The sequence below is a fragment of the Ursus americanus genome, chromosome 6 (genome assembly GCF_024610735.1).
Source record: "Ursus americanus isolate L20-20 chromosome 6, mUrsAme1.1.p, whole genome shotgun sequence".
Taxonomy (NCBI): domain Eukaryota; kingdom Metazoa; phylum Chordata; class Mammalia; order Carnivora; family Ursidae; genus Ursus; species Ursus americanus.
Window position 1 is genome coordinate 35,083,456 of NC_142132.1, and position 17,178 is coordinate 35,100,633.

The window sequence follows — 17,178 nt, forward strand, 5'->3', positions numbered from 1 at the left end:
TCCTCACTGCGCTGAATCCCAAAGGCCGCTGAGCACAAGTCTGCCTCTCCCACTGACCAATAAGCTCCTTGAGACGAGGAAGCCCTTGCCATGTGGCAAACCTCCAAGCCCATGAGACACCTACTAGGTGCTTAGTTAATGCTGGTTAAGGGAATCCATCCGTGTGTGTGTGCATATATTTATTTACATTTACATTTACTTGATTTTTCTATTTAGGGCATCAGAATATTGACTAATTCTCAGTTGGAGACACTCTGGTCAAATTTATTTGTCAAGATGCCTAAATAGCTTATTTAGCTTAGGACCTTGTAAATACACACACACAAAAGGATTCACCGGAAATACTGCCACTGAGAATAACCAAAATTCATAAACATAACGAAAGCATTCATTAGTGATATTATTATTGAGAATAGCTAAATCTACAACGTGGGACCAATTATATTATGCTTCTCTAACAGTTAACTTAAGCAGACATAAGACAAGCAACAAATATTTCATAGTCTGTTCAGATATTAACTTGTGGTTCCTTCTCCCTCTGGAATTAGAACAGTTCTAAAGAATGGCTGATACGTTAGCCAAGCCAGGGTAAGACAGGCTTTGTTAAGAAAGCAAATACTTCCACAAAAACCAATCCCAAATGTCAGAGCTTTAACGCCACCAAGGCTTATTTACCACACCGGCAAGTCTCCTCCGCGTAGCGCGGGTGCCACCTCACGCGCACGGCCTCTGAGGGCCCCGGAGGCCCCTGGCACTTCCCCTCCGGCCGAGCCGTCACGTGACGCCGACAGGCTAGGCGGCGCGGGCAGCGCGTGGCTCCCGAGGCGAGGATCAGGGCCGCGCAGGAAGGAGACTCTGAGGCGGCGGTTACCGTGGGGGGCACGTCTGGGGGAGGGCTCTTGGGGTCCCCCTCCGCGGCGGAGAGCGGGATTGGACGGGGTGGCCGGTTAAGCCTCAGCGCAGTCTCCTCAGGAGCCTTAGCTGCCTTTGCGGGGTGGGGGGTGCGGTTCCGAAGACGGATAACGTCAGGGCTGTCCGGAGCTGGGGCAAAGGGGCTGGACCTTTGTACCTCTGCGGGGCTGGTCCCCAGATCAGGCTGTCCTGGGAAGGGGTGTGACCCTGAGCGACTCAGCTCAGCCGAGGTGATTCAGAGAACCGACCTCTGAGCGCTGTGTGCCAGCAGCTGGGGAGTAAGTCCTGCTCACACCCCTGCCGGGGGGCTGGGGAGCTTCGCGCCGCGCCCCTGTGGTGAGCACGGGAGCCTCTTCCAAGCAGATGTCTCTGCGCTGACCATGTTCGAATCCTCCGTCATCATCCTGGCTCTAAACCAACCACAGGCTTGACCTGGGAACCACACCACTTGGCTGCCAGCCCTTCCACTAAGCTCGCTCATAAAGCACATTCCTCGTCCCCACCTGCTCTAGCTGTCCCTGCTGGCTACTGCACAGATTTGAGCCCTGCCGAACGCCCAAAGAACATTCTGCAAAATTCCTGCTGTCCACTTCACCAAGGGACTGGGTCTTTGCTGGGCTCACTGTATCTCCTCGAACTGCCTCTGGCTAAGTGTGCCAGGACCCTTCCAAGGTAAATCGCCTCTTTCAGGCTGCACTTGCTGTTCAGCGTTAGCAAATATCCACTCCTCCAATAGCGCAAGGCGTACTTGGTTTTCCTGCGGAACGTATCATGCCCACTGTACACTGGTTACACGGCACACAGTGTGACCCTGTGAGGCGCATCTGTGCAAATCTTGCATTTGTTCGTTGGGTCTCCTGGGACCCCACTCTTACTTGATCTAATAACATTCTGTCTGTGGAGGCAGTAATAATGGCCGGCATTTATTGTAAAACACTTTACACATGATAGCTTACTTACTTGTCACAATTATCCTCTGCAGAAGTACTATCACTTTTCCTAATTTACATATAAGAAAACCAAGTTCACTTTCCCAAGGTCACCTGAAGAATAAATGGTGGGACCAGCGTTGAAGCCCAGGGAGTCTGACTGTGGAGTTCAGGCTCTTAGTCACTATGTCAGACTGCTTGTCAATGTCCAGGGTTTCTTAAAACCCAGGTTTCCGGGAGGCAGGCCCATAAATCAGCAAAGCACATTTTCCTGGAACTTCTCACGAGGGTCATTTAATGTACTCCAATATTGTGCATGAAAAGCCCACTAAGGAATGAAGACTGAGCTGGGAACTCTTGTCACAATCCAGAAAGGTGAATTAAAAGTGAGTGAACTTAGGGAGGGGTATTCCCTTAAAAAAATCGGAACCAGTATTAAAGTATAAATGTGTGGACTTTGATCTTTGATGTATGGGACAACTTATGAGTAGTTTTTGTGAATGTAGATTGTGGTACCATGAAGCAAAAAGTGAGTCAACTACATTTAGATTAGGAGGAGAGACAGCAACCAGTATTTGTGGGTGCGGTAGGGGAGAGTGGGGCTGCCCCCTTCCCGCACGGAGCCTCCTCGTGTCTCTCCCCACAGAGAGGCAGAGACAGGGCTGCAGCCCCTCCTGCCCTCACCCACCTCATCTCTGAGTTACGAGGTGGTGTCTTCCTTATCACACTACCTGGTGGGAGCTGGGGATACCTCATAAACCTGATCCGAATGCTGGGCAAATGGCCCCTTCATCTGCAAGCATGATAATGGGATGGTCTTTCTCCGCACCCCGTTACCTGGGAAATGGGGCTGGAAGGAACTTGGTGCCACGCTCCTTTGACAGGAACTCTAACCTGTCATGTCGGCTCCCCTGTTTGGATACAAATAGCTATAACTCGGCCATCAACCAAGCTTCCCAAGTCCCGCCCAGTGATGAAATGTGCTTTCAATAGGCACGGTCTGGAGGTGATTTGGGTCTGACAGCTCGGCCTCCAAACCACATTTTCCATGTGTCAGGAAAATGAACACCATGTCCACTGCACATGGTTTTAGCAATTAGACCTTTATTAATACCGCGGAGCAGCTGGAACTAGAAATAGTCTCAAGTGCTCACATTCTTTCAACATACAAATTTCCAGAGTGGTGGCAGCTGCTGAGGCCAGGTTTATTCATCTTGGGCCAAAATTCTCATACCCTTGACCCCATGTTTTGGGCCTGGACTTTGTGGCTCTGAGAAAATATGGCTGCAAAGTGCTACTCTGGCGAGTCCGACCTTCCCCACTGGAGTAAGTGTCTTCTCCCCCAGCTCCCACTGTCCCCCCACTGTCTCTGGTTCAGGTTTTAGAAAGGAGCTTTTTGTGTCTGGGGTCTCATTTCTCCCCCAGTAGGAGTGTTATCATTTGTAACTCCTGCCCCTTCCCACCCCACTCGCAGGTTTCTCCCTGCACACCTATGCTGGGCTGGACTTCAAAGGAAGACTAGAGTTGGTTTAATCCAGCTGCCTACCCAGTAAGAGCCCTTCTGTGGCTTCTGCCTCAATTTCCCCCAGGCATGCCCTCACCTGTGGAGTGGCCCATTTCCATTACAGGACAACTCTGGCTACTTCCAAGTTCTTCCTTGTGCTCCACTTAGCTCTACTTCCTTACTGTGGCCTCATCAGTTCAATCCCAGTTTACGTTCACTGTGTGGAATGAAACATTTATTTCTAGGCATATGGACCTAATGAATATCCTGCTCATTTGTCATCCTCATTCCCAACATTCATTTTCCCATCTTGTTCCAGCGAAAGAGGGGAGGAGAGTGTGAAATCCACTCTTTCTCCCTATCAAAGGATGGAGGATGATTTATCCTTCAAGAATGAGGTCCAATGTCACCTCCTGCAGAAAGTGTCTCCATTTACTTTATTTTCTCCACTTCTGTGAATTCCTATCATATTAAGTACTATTATGGGTTCAGTTATGTCCCCCCCCCCAAAAAAAGATGTGTTGGAGTCCTAACCTCTAGTACCTCTCAGAACATGACCTCATTTGGAGATAGGGTCTCTGCAGAGATAATCAAGTTAATTGAGGTATTTCAAGGTGGGCCCTAATGCAATGTGACTAATGAACTTATTAAAAGGGGGAAATTTGGGTACAGAGACACACATAGAAGAAGATGATGTGAAGAGGCACGAGATGAAGACAGCCATCCACAGGCCAAGGAGAGGGGCCTGGAGCAGACCCTTCCTGCCGAGCAAACCTTGGTAGCACACTTCCAGCCTCTAGAAGTGTACGACATTCAATTTCTGTCATTTGAGCCATCCAATTTGTGGCACTTTGTGAGGGCAGCCGTAGCAAGTTGGTACAGGTATAATATGAGGCCTTTTGTTCTCTACATTTTTTTTTTTCCTTTAAGTTTTGTCAGCAGAAAAGTATAAAGAAGAAAATAAGCCAGAAAGAATGGTAGTATATGGTCTTCCTGCTCAGAAAATTGCTGCTGTTTATGTGTATATATGTATGTACACACGCAGACACACACACACAAATATATGTATCTTGATTATATATTTTATACATATAATTATATATTATATATGTAACAGCAGTTTTCCGAACTCCTATTGTATGTAATATATATTATCATATAATATATAATTTTCTGTTATATATAATATGTAATGCATAATATATATTACATATATGATCTCAATATATATAATCTCAATATAGTATATACAGTGTATGTATCATGTATATATACTCAAACATACACATATAATCATAAATATACAACATATACATATGTATATGATACAATATCTGCTGAGTTACATGATTTAGATACTTCAAGAAAGTACAAAAGAAAGAAAGAGAGGTCTTCCACTACCTAGTTTCTCTTTCCGTAACTATTTACCACCATGAACAGTTAACCACTGATTCTCCTCGCCTCAGAATTGTTCATATTATACTACCAACTATCTATCTTCTTAAAAAAATTTATACAAAAGGAATCACATTTTACACATGCTTCTTCCCCTTGTTGTTTTTTTAAATGGTATGTTGGAAATCCACGAAGATTAGCACTTTGACTCATGGAACCGCATCACTGAAAGGCCTGGATTTTCTGCTGGCCACGTCAAGGGTGGATTAGGAATGTGTCAGAGCCCCTCAGGGGCTGGGAGGGCAAGAGGGGGGGCGCAGAGAATGGAAGTGTTTTGCCTGAAATGACACAGAAAGCTAGCAAAAGTGGTTCCAGCCGTTCGGGATGTCAAGACATTTCCTATAATTAGGTGATTTTTTTGTCACCAAAACAACGCAAGAGCGTCACCTCTGAAGAGAAAAACATCTCATAGCTGCACATTTACAAAAAAAGAACAAAAACAAAATTTGGAAACAGAAATTTCAGACCTGTTTACAGCTCTTCCAAATGAAGAATTTTAGCAGGATGAACATATGTGTTAAACATGTAAAAATGCAACAGATTCCAAACAGTTTGTAAGAATAATTGATTGACATCAGGGGAAATAAAAATACAATAGTTGAATTTAAACAAAACGTGTGTAATTGAAAAGTGAGGTTGAAAATGAGTATCATCACTTAGTGTTCCTCCAGTTGTTCTCATTTATATCCTTGTGTCTTTGTGAAGTATCCAAAATTTTTGTTCTTGCTATTATTACTTAAACTGCTAGCTAATTTCTTAGACACGGGTAATGGAACAATAATAGACACTGGTAATGGAACAAAAACTTCAGAAAAAAAATGGACACTTTAGAATTCTATTCACAGCTAAAGTAACATTCAAAAGTGAAAGCAAGCTAAAGACATCAATAGACAAGCAAAGATTTGGATAATCTACTATTCACAGCCCCCCACTGAAAGGATTCCAGAAGCTCTACCTCTCTGGGAGAGGCCATGGGAAGCAAGAAGCAAAGGTGAGTGGAGAGACAGACAAAAAAAGACACGGGCAAATCTAAATGAGCATTGATCACAAAACCATATAATGATGATTTGTTTGGGGTTAGAAGCCAAGGCGTAATTAAAATACTAGGCAAGGAGAGCACGTGGTAAAAGAAAAAGTGATCAAAATGGATATGGATAAGGTCATGTTCAGGAGACAAGTAAAGACGTTGGTTAACCTTAGGTTTCATTATGTAAAAATTCCAGCGTGAAGATGGCAGTAAAAATTGGGATTGCCTGGAAAGCATCCAAAAGCAACAAGAGGAATGGAAAATAAAATTCAATCTTCAATTTTAGCAACACGAGGAGACAGCTAAAAGTTGAATCATAAAATAAGGGGAAATGCTCCCCCAAAGCAGTTGACATCAGGAAAGGAGGTGGAGGGGTGGAAGCTTAGAGAAGATCTTGTGAGGGCTGCAAATCTCAGAAAAAGTTAGGAAAATCTGAGTCTCAAAGGGAGGGTATAAATCTTAATGCAAGAGCAGTGGGGATGTGGTATGGGCAATGATGGCACAATGCCCTGTCTCTGTTTTAGTTCTAAGAGGAAGAAATGGAGCAAAGGAGGAATTATCATATAGATAGGCCAGAAACTATTCATCAAAAAGACTTAAAAATTCTGAAATTGTCAACTTTTATGAATGTAGTCTTAAGATATATGAAAGAAAATGACCAGAATCACAAAATAATCAAGAAATTCCCAATCATAGAGAGCTAGTTTAATACAATGCTTGATATTAAGTAGGTTAAGCCACCAAAATAACTAGTAAACATATAAATGATTGAAGCAACACATTTAATAACTTGAATATAGTATTTCCTGTATCTAACAATTAGCAAATACACACTGCGCTTATTTTTGAATGACCACATACTTGGCAATAAAGCAAGAATCTAAAAGTAACAAATGAATCAATATCATACAGACCACAGCCCCTTCCGAAAGGCCATTAAATTGGAAGCAAATTACAAAATGTAACTACAGAAAAGGAACCATATGTTTGGAAATATAAAAACATTTCTGAATTATTAATGAGTCCAAATAGAAATCATAATGGAAATTTAAAAATATCTAGAGCTGAATGATGAGGGAAAAAGTGCGTATCACAATTGTGAGACGCAGCTAACGCAGTGCCTCGGAGAGGAGATCACAGGTAGGCATACACACATACACATACAGTCAAAAAGAAGACATTTTGAGGATGAATGAACACGTCTAATTAAAAAGCTAGAAGAAAAATACCAGTGTGAACTCAAGAAAAGACAAAGGAAAAAAAAGATACAGACAACAGCAAAATGAATTAAATAGAAGACAAACAACTGAAGTGATTAACAACGGCAAAAGAGGGGCACCTGGGTGGCTCAGTTAAGCTGTTGACTCCTGATTTCAGCTCAGGTCATGATCTCAGGGTCCTGGGATTGAGCCCCTCGAGGGGCTCCGTGCTCAACAAGGAGTCTGCGTGAGGATTCTCTCCCTCCCCCTCTGCTCCTCCCTCTGTTTGCTCTCTCTCTCACTCTCGAATAAATAAATAAATCTTAAAAAAAAAAAAAAGACAAAGGCAAAAGAGCAGGAGAAAAAAAAAAGATGGTACAAATGAACTGCACTGGGAAAGAAAGAGAAGATGTAATTATAGATACAGTATAAATTCACAAAGTCATGAGATGATGACTATGTATGACTTTGTTGCAGTAACATTGAAATTTTAGATAAAATGGAAACATTCCAAGAAACTATAGCTCAAAAGAAATAGAAAAGCTGAATAGACTTATGGCCGTTAAAATATTTAATCAGGGACACCTGGGTGGCCCAGTTGGTTAAGTGCCTTCTGCTTGGGTCATGATCCCGGAGTCCTGGGATCAAGCCTCTCATGGGGCTCCTTGCTCAGCGGGGAAGCCTGCTTCTCCCTTTCCTTCTGCCAGCCATTCCCCCTGCTTCTGCTCTCTCCCTCTCTCTCTGTGTCAAATAAATAAATAAAAATAAAAACCTTTTAAAAAATAAAAAAATAAAATATTTAATCAGTAACTTAAAATCTATCCACAGAAAGAGTGCAGACCTCAGAGAGACTTACAGGTAGGTTTTTCTCAACTTTCAAGGGAAATTCAATTCCTATCTTATGCAATCTGTTCTAGAAGCAAGAAAAAGGGAGAATGCTTTCCAACTCATTATATGATATTAATATAACCTTGACAACAAAGACTGGAAAGGACATTACAAAGAAGGAAATTATGGATGAATTTCACTTATGAAGAAATACATAAAATTCTGAAATAAACATTGGCAAACTGAATCTAGTAGTGTTGCAAATAATACATTTTAACCAAGTTGGGTCACTAAAGAAACCAGAGCTTAACAATAGAAAACAATATTAATGTAATTTGCCACATACACGGTAAAGAAGAAAAAACATGTGATGATCTCAGAAGACGCAGAAAATGCATCTCATAAAATTTGATCCCCATTCATAACCAGAATCACTTAGCATACCAGAAGTAAGAAGAACAACCCAATAAAATTTGTCTATTATCAGTCTACAGTGAAAGTCATGCTTTCACTTCTCTAAAATAATTTCACTGAAGTTCAGGAACAAGGCAAGGATGGCTACTATTAAAAGCCCTTATTCAACACTGCTCTGTAAGTCTTAGCAAATGAAGTAATGACAAGAAAAGGAAATAAAATGAATATTCAAAATTAAAGAATAAAAGTATCATTATTTATGGATGCTATGATTATCTATTTTTAAAAATCCAAGAGAAGAGAAGTAATCAGCAACTATTAGAAGAAATAAGGAAATACACAAGTTGCCTCATTTAAAACTGATTTTTAAAAATGGTTCCTGAACACCTGCAACAAATTATTAGAAAATATAATTTTTTAAAAAGACACTGTTTACAGTTGTAGCAAGCGTTATAAAACTTCCTAAGATAGCTAATGAAAACGTGTAAAATCTTCACAGGGAAAAGTATAAATCTATATTAAATAATAGAAGTGTATAATTTAGCAAGAAGGCCTAGGTAAAAAGATGTATCACATTTCTTGTCAGGAAGATTCAATATTTTACAAATGGCAAAAAGTTACCAAATTATTCCATTAGACACATTTCCTTTATCAATCTGGTAGCGTTTTTTGCAGGAAATCAATTAGCTAAGCCTAAAATATTGGAAGGGTAAGAACAAAGAACATCAGAATAAATTTGAATCTATAGATAACAATACTTTATTGCATATTTGGAACTTGCTAAGAGGAAATCTTAAATATCTTCAACACACACACACCCGGTAACTGTTGAGGTGACAGATGTGTTAACATTATTGAGGTAATCGTTCACAGTATATGCATATATCAAATCATCACATTGTACACTTTAAACTTAGAGGTGTTGTCAATTATATCTCATTAATACTGGAAAACAAATGAACAAACGTGAGAACAAAGAATGAGGTGACCCACTGCACCAACCGTTAAATATCGCCATTAGCTATAAAATGTTCAATTTACAGTATGGTACAGGGACAGACACGGGCCAGCAGAATGGTTTGGAGACTCAAAGGAGTGATCCACTTGTACACGGAAATTTGTATTTACCAGAAATGGCATTTCAAATACTGGGAAAAGCTGGACTATCCTTATGAGGTGCTGAAACATTTAGCTTTCTATTTGGAAAAGACAAAATTAGATTTCTACTTCACCACATAAGCAAAAGTAAATTCCAGATGGACAAAAATTTAAATGTGAAGAGCAGAAATTTAGAATTTTTAGAAAACAATATGGGAGACTATCTCGAATGTAGAGTTATGAGCAGATTCATTAAGGAACAAATACCCCCAAATCTAAAGAAGATTTATGAATTTGACTATGTTAAATTTATGAAGTGATTCATAACAGAGGGTAACATAAACAAAATTTTAAAAGCTTAATGCAGTTTAGCAGAAGATATTTGCAATTTAAACACTTCAGAACAAATGCAGAATAGTTACAAATGTATAAGCGAAGGGTAAACCAGTTTTTTGAAAGGAGCAAAGGATTTGAACTGGTCTCCCTCCTTTCCCCCTTACCTTCCTCCTTCCCTCTTTCCCATGGGGCTCTCCCCCCCTTTCCCTCTCTCTCCCTCTCCTTCTCTTTTCCTCCCTTCCCCCTCTCTCACACACGTCCACACAGACACATAAACAAAACTGGCCTGTAAACATATAGAAAGGCTTAAGATTATGAGTAATCAAGGAAACGTAAATTAAGTCAACAAAATGCCTTTCGTACCTATCATGTTGGAAAATTTTGGAAGTATCACAGGTGACGGTGAGGATGCAGGAAAACAGGAATTTCTGACCTGGGAGGAATGTGAACTGGTACAACCACTTGGGAGAGCAATCTGTCAATACTGGGGAGTGTGAAGGAGTCCATTCCCTGCCACTTAGCACTTCTGCTTCCAGGTGCCTATGCTAAACGAACTACATACACGTACCCAAAGACACGGGCAGCAACAACCAAAGCAAACCATTAATTGTCCTTCTATAGGGAAACGAAGAAACCGTGGTGTACTGGGCTACAGTTAAATACATGCACGAGGCCTATATTGTGTTCAAACAACATAAATGAGTTCCTAAAATAGGCTGTATGGGACGATCAGCCAATCTCAAAATCATATATACAATATGATGCCATTTCAGTCAATTCTGAAGGCACATCAAATGCTAGTAAATGTTTTGGACACACAAATGTTTAGGGAGAGTACAGCAGCATGCATGGGAATCACACAGCGCAACTTCAGGCAGAGATGCCCCTGCAGGGGAGAGAAGAGGGGAGTAAGAGTAGGGGTGGGGGCTAGCTATACTTTTTTTTTCTTTTGTTACGAGGGACCGCAAGTAAAAATGAGAAAATGTTAACAGCTATTTAATGTGGATGGAAGGCAGATTGGTTGTGTATTTTACTTTCTGCTCCCTTCCACAGGTTTGAAATATTTTTTTATTTCTTTTTTTTAAAGATTTTATTTATTTATTTGAGATATATGTATATCTCAAATAATAAAATATATATGTATATATATAAATATATAAAATATATATACATATATATAAATAAATATAATACATATATATATATATATATATATACACACATAGAGAGAGAGTGAGAGCACGAGCTGGGGGCAGAGGGAGAGGGAGAACACTGGTTCCCCACTGAGCAGAGAGCCCAATGTGGGGCTCAATCCCAGAACCCTGGCATCGCAACCCGAGCCAAAGGCAGATGCTTAACCGACTGAGCCACCCAGGCGCCCCTTGAGGTATTTCTTAATTAAAAAAAATGAAAACATAGAAACATTGTTTAAAAGCTATAGAACCAGAATTCCAGTCTTTTCCTTCTGAATGTCCTTTGATACCATAAACATGGGTGTACATCTCATGGACCAGGCATGGGAAAGCTGGTTGTCGGGGATGTGGTCCCAAATTTGAGCACTGACCACATGTCCCACAGGGAAGAAAGGTCACAATTATTCCTCATTCGTTTTGGTTATTGGTTGGTGCCTGTCACTGAGGAAAACAACTGCAGTTTTGCATTCGAGCTAAATATAAATGCAGCAAGGAAAGACCCATGTGAAGGGCTATCCCCGGGGACCACATGCTTGGCTGTCATGCCTACCGATGGCAGTCACAAGTTCCCTTTGACTGCCAGAATGTCATCGGATGGTGGCGCCTGTCTTTGTGCCTGTGGCATAAGGCAGGGCTGCCAGAACTCTAGGCCACTTCACAGACTGCAGGTAGCAGGGTCCTTCTGCGTCGGCCGCGTTCTCCCAGGATGACCTTGGGTAGTTGGTTTATTGGGATAAAAAGATGAGAAAGGAGCCGACTGTGGAGACAATGGAAAGATCAGTGGTGGCCAGCGAGCAGGGGGGAGGTAGCACACAGAGGCAAAGCAGAGGATTTTAGGGCAGTGAAACTACCCCGTATGAAACTGTGCTGATGGATGGACACGTGTCATTGTACGTTGGTCCAAACCCACAGCGCGCACAACGCCAAGCCCGAGCCCTGCGGACAACCGTGGAATTTGGATGACAGCGGGTCGGTGCAGGTTCATCCCTGGGAACAAATGTAGCGCCCTGGTGGGGAGGCCCCGGGGAGCACCATCACACCGGGGCACAGGCCGCGGGCCTGGGCAGAGGACGAAGCTGCACTTTGATGGGACAGCACAGAGGCCGCAGCTCATCGCACCGAGAGCTGTGGAGCTGGGGTGGTCCCTGCAAAGATGTCTTGAGGGAAGCAAGGGGTCAATCCTTGGCAACCCCACATGGACCCGTCATCAGATGCAGGGTTTTTCTGGGGAAGGAGCTCTAATCTCAAGGGAGGCCACAACCTGTATCCAAAGGCAATCCCAGAGGAGGGACTCAGCGAGGGGCGAGGAGACGGCAGCACCGCAGGCGCCAGAGGCAGTGGGCTTTGGGCCCGAGGGGTTGGAGCAGCGCATGCAACCTCTGCCCCACCAGGGCGGCAGCCCCTCCCAGAATTTTGTCTGATTAAGTCCCTTGCACAGAGACCTGAGGGAAAGTTTCTGATTGACCCCGGTGTCAGGCTCTTCCTTCAGAGGCACAGTCCAAGCACCGAGTCTCCGGGATTCTTTTAGAAGCCTGCTGAAAGCAGCTCAGGGACACCTTGGGCGAAGAGGCTGACATAACTCTAAGTGGTTTGGTCTTGGACCGAGGTTTGAAAATAAACCTCCCGATGGAATATTTGGAAAGCCTTCTGAGAAAGCCCCTGAATAAATACCATAGCCCTTTGCACCATTGGTCAGGACTGTTTTGGCGTGGTTTTCTGGGCCTCACATCGTGCCCTGGCTGATAACTGAAGCCATGTGGAAAGCACAGGGGAGCCCAGAGCCAAATCCTTGTCCCCACCATCACACCACACCAGGCAGCCGGCAATCCTGGCTTTACGCTCCAAGGCTGAGGCTCAAGGGCGAAGCAGAGTTGAAGGGAGTCCGCACTCTGGAGAGACCCACTGTCAGAAGAACAGCCTTAAACAAGCCGCAAGCCTTTGATTCCAGCCTGGTGTTGCTCTAAATCCTAAGAGGCCTTACTGCGCTCATCTGCTTAAATCCTGCACGGAGCATAATTTAGTGGTGCTTTCATGACTTGGAACCGTCCAGAGGCTCAGAAGCGTCTCTCTGAACTGACTGTGGTGTCTGAAGGTCTGGGGTCTGACACCTTTAATAGTGTGATGTTGGGCAGGGCACTGCTCTCTGAACCTGCTTTCCTCCCCTGGAAAATGGGGTTGATAAAATTACCTCTGAGGCTCCGTGCGGTCTTCCTGCTCAAGGAATCTGTGGTCCTCCTCTGTGCATGGAGGTTGCGGAGAATGACACGCATTTGTACAGATGCTGGCACATTCTGGAATCTGCTTTGTTGGAGCAAATTCTTGCCATCAGATTTCTTTCAAATGGATGAATATATGAATATATCATGCTTATTTGCATTGGCTGCTTTTGCTCAAAATCAGCAGCTCAATATTCACTTGCATCACCAAAATAGACCCCTTTCATCAGCCTGGGAATTTTCTGGGGCTGGCATATGAGTGGCGATTATATATTTTTTAAATCCATAGGATTATTTTAGAAGTTTAGTGGAATGGTAGAATAGAAAGCCTACTGACTTGTCAGAACGTCTGCATTGCAATTTGTGCCAACTACTCACCTTGTGACATTGGCAAGCCATTTAATGCCACTGTGCATCTGATAGGGACGCCGGTCAAGGTCAGCCCTGCCTACTTCATGTGGTAACTGCAAATATCAAATGAAATGGAACTCTTGAGAGAACTCTGGAATCTGTACAGCTTATCAAAATGAAAGCAATTATTATTATTACGTTAGCACCTTCAAAGCCACGCAGGGGGAATCTATCCCCTCAGTTGCATTTGCTTGGGAAAGCTTCCCTTTTCAAAGCAGAGGTTTTTCGTGCTGTCAGAATATAAACAGAGTGAATACAAAGATTTATTTTGCCAGCTTCTGAGGCTCCCAAGAGAATGATTCGCAGCAGTAAAAGTTGCTAAAACAGTTTGTGAGGTCACCTGCTCATAGCAACCACGATTGGTGGAGAAGGAACTAGCCCAGAGTCCACTAGAGATTGATGCTCACGCGGGGCCCTGCAACAGGCGAGGGGCAATTGCTCCTGCAGCCTGCAGAGCGCTGAGCCCTGTTTCTGCATTAGAATAGACAGTTCTGTTAGCGCCTTCAGAGCACACACGAGTCACGTGATCCTTCTGGTTACAAGGACGACTGCAAATGTGAATCCAGTCACAACACAAAATCACAATCCTTACGACTCTTGCGTTTCTACTGTGCAAACCTTATTCTTTCCAGATTGCAGAAGGCCCACAGAGCGGCATCTCACCTATCCTCTCCCCTCATTTGGTGTCTAGAAAAAAACCTCTACAAATGAAAGACCAACCTCCCCGCCCAGAGATATCATGGCCATAAATGCAGCATGCTTCTGCTTCCAGATTTAAAACAATCTTGAATTCCACTGCTCTTCCAAAAGATTTTTGAGAAAACATCCTAGTCAGCCCATTGAGAGCTGATTTCCTATTCTGGCTACAGGCTTAAAAGAACCTAGGTGAAGCACAGGGAAGGAGAATTCAGCGTGTCCAGATCAGAATGGCTGACAAAAGCTCTGCTTTTATTTATTTCTTTACCGAATCTCCATTTCCTCTGTGCACTTTTGGCAGCTACTGACGCTCAGTGTTGGTGGCTGGGTGGGAACCGGCACGGCGGGTCTAGAGGGGCCAGGCGGACGGACGGCTGGGCTAAGTCAGCACGCGGCCTCCGCACGCAGCAAGGAGACTCCAGAGGGATGGGGTCTGTTGTTATAGAAACCGGAGCCTTCCTGGGTGCACACAGGTAGGGGCAACAAGTCATTCGGAACACAGTGCAGATAGTAAGACCTGGAACAGTGCCGTCGGATTCAGCGCAGGCTGACAGGCAGACCCGCGCACAGTGCAACTGAGCGTGACAGCTGAGCAGAGAAGAGGGGCCGGCGCTCTTCCGTGCAGGGTGGAAGCCCTGTCTTTCCTTCCTCCAGGCAGATGTTGGCTGGCAGGTGCACCTCGCTCGCTCCTCAGCAGCGAGAGCTTTGCAGGTGCTTGTGATTACACAGCCAGTGAGAGTTAGGTCTTCTGGGAGCTTCTCAACAGTTCTAATGTCAGTTACCTGTGGGTTCCCGTTTCTCCTCAGCCAAAGCACTGCAGTTTCGCACCCTGGAAGGTAAAACATGGATTTACTCGAGTGGCCTTCCTCTGTCTTGCTCTGAATTTCACACACATGTGCACATGGACTCACACAGGGTAACACAGATACCTACAATAACCTAGACACGCTCTAACACAGACACATCCTCTGAACCCGCCCTCATGGGCCCTCCGGAGTAGATACTCACATTTCTGAGGTTGAAAAGGCTTAGCCTTCAGCTAAGAGAGTTTAGCTATGTTTTTAAACATTATGGCTGGCGAAGGGATGTTCGTTTTAGAGTAAGGTGGTTGCCAAGCTCACAGGAATTTGGGTTTGAAGTAATGAAGCCCCAGCTCTTTTAAAAATAGCTAGGCTGCCTTGGTTATGATTGTTTTGTTTTTTTAACTTCCTTGAGATTTGTCATGGTGTGTGGTTTCAAAAAAGCCCTGCCAGGGACCCTGATGTCGACACTGGCTCCTTCGCTCGTTTTTCCAGGCTGTACGAGAAATGTGTACCACAGCAGTCAGGAACAAGCTGGTCCAGGGTGGCCATTCTTAAGGTGAACCCCTTCGTGCCCTGTGCCCCTACACCAAGAATCTTGACCTCAACTGTCGATAAGACTCTCCCCGCCCAGACATCTCATGTTAGAAATACCCCGTAAGGTTCTTTAACCCATGGCTTTATAAAGACAGCAAAAAAAGGCCAAGTGGGAATGATTGATTCTAGCTATGAAATGAGAATTATGTACAGTTTGTTACACAGTTAACCGTAACATATTTCTATGCCCCACAAGCCGTAAGTAATAGACAGCATAGTTCTAGAATCTGTGTCCACATCCTTTTGTACCGAAGACTTGTCTAGATGCAAATGTCTCTATCTGGTCCTGTTCAAATCGTTTCTCCTTTCACTGTCCTGGTTATCATATATTTGCCGCTCTCTTCTGTGTCCCTTACCATTCAGGTTCTGAGCCTGTTTATGTTGATGGAGCAGAGAGACTCCCGTATGTTCACACAGACCCTTCTTTCTCTCCTGAGCCTGGAGGCAGACTCACTTCCCAACCTCCCAAGCAGTAGGAATCCTCTGAGTCCCGGCCTGCGCACTTTGGGCAGCGGTGACAGATGCCATGTCTGTGACTACATGGAACACAGCACCCCTTGCCCCTTCCCCATACCCCCACCTCCTGATCATGACACAGGTAAGAAACAGACGTTCATTGTGTTCCGCCAGTGATATTTGGGGAGAGTTTGTTACAGCACTCAGGACTGACTCTCCCATTGATCAAGGTTGGAAGTGACTAGCTTCCAAGGATTCTTGGTTTCTTTGTCTACTATGGCTCCCAGTCCAGGCTTTGAGTAAATGTCTTGTTGACTGTGCATATAACCAGGTCGCGCTCATCAGCAGCATGGCTGTTGCCTGCTCTTCCCAGAGTGGCTTCCACGTGCAATGCTCGAGTGCTCCGTCCTGTTCTATGCCTCCCTAAGTGGCATTTCATGGGAGGGGATTTTAAAGAGTTCATAGCAGTTTGGTGCCCACAATATGAAAAAGTGTTCCCCATTGTACAAAATCCATTCCCCCCTGGTTCTCCCTGGGGAGCAGTATCAGTCTTAAAGCTCAGACTTACCTCTTCCCATCTCGACATGTGAGCCACATGAGGCTGTAGGCAAGCCCGGGAGTCGTCAGCCTTCCGGGATCTCCCTTGTTTGAAGGTATTTTTAACGCCTGAGAAACCCCCTGTTTATCTTCGACATCTGTGGAGCATCAGGGCAAACTCCGAGTAGTGAGGCAGTCATTGGCTCTCCACAAACTGCGGCCTCTCCCGGACCCGGCAGATTTAGGAATAGTTCATGTATTTTTGAGAACTGGAGAGAAAGGACCATTTAGATCAGTGGGAAAAGCACAAGATTAGGTTATTGATCTGGATCTTATTCCAGACTCTTCTACTAACTTGCTGGTCAAACAAGCTGCAACTTCTCATGGCCTTGGTTCCCATTTCTTCTCCTGTCATATGCAGGTAATATCACTTTCTCTGGCTAACCTGCTGGAGTTCTTCAGTTGTTCCATTATATATATTTAAAAAAAGATATTATATGTAGAAACATGGGAAAATTACATTGGGGAAAATGTAAGGAATTATGTAAAGAAAATTCACTTATAGCCAGG

The 17,178-nt window shown here is 43.9% G+C and overlaps 1 long non-coding RNA gene across 1 annotated transcript; it reads right to left on the reverse strand.

The window, feature by feature from the left end:
* Positions 1–13,765: 13,765 nt before the first annotated feature.
* Positions 13,766–16,871, reverse strand: LOC148109792 (uncharacterized). Its single transcript, XR_015724666.1, has 2 exons — positions 16,640–16,871; positions 13,766–15,047 (listed from the first exon to the last, which is right to left on the reverse strand). It is a non-coding gene; the product is annotated as an uncharacterized LOC148109792 (long non-coding RNA).
* Between the last annotated feature and the right edge of the window lie 307 nt (positions 16,872–17,178).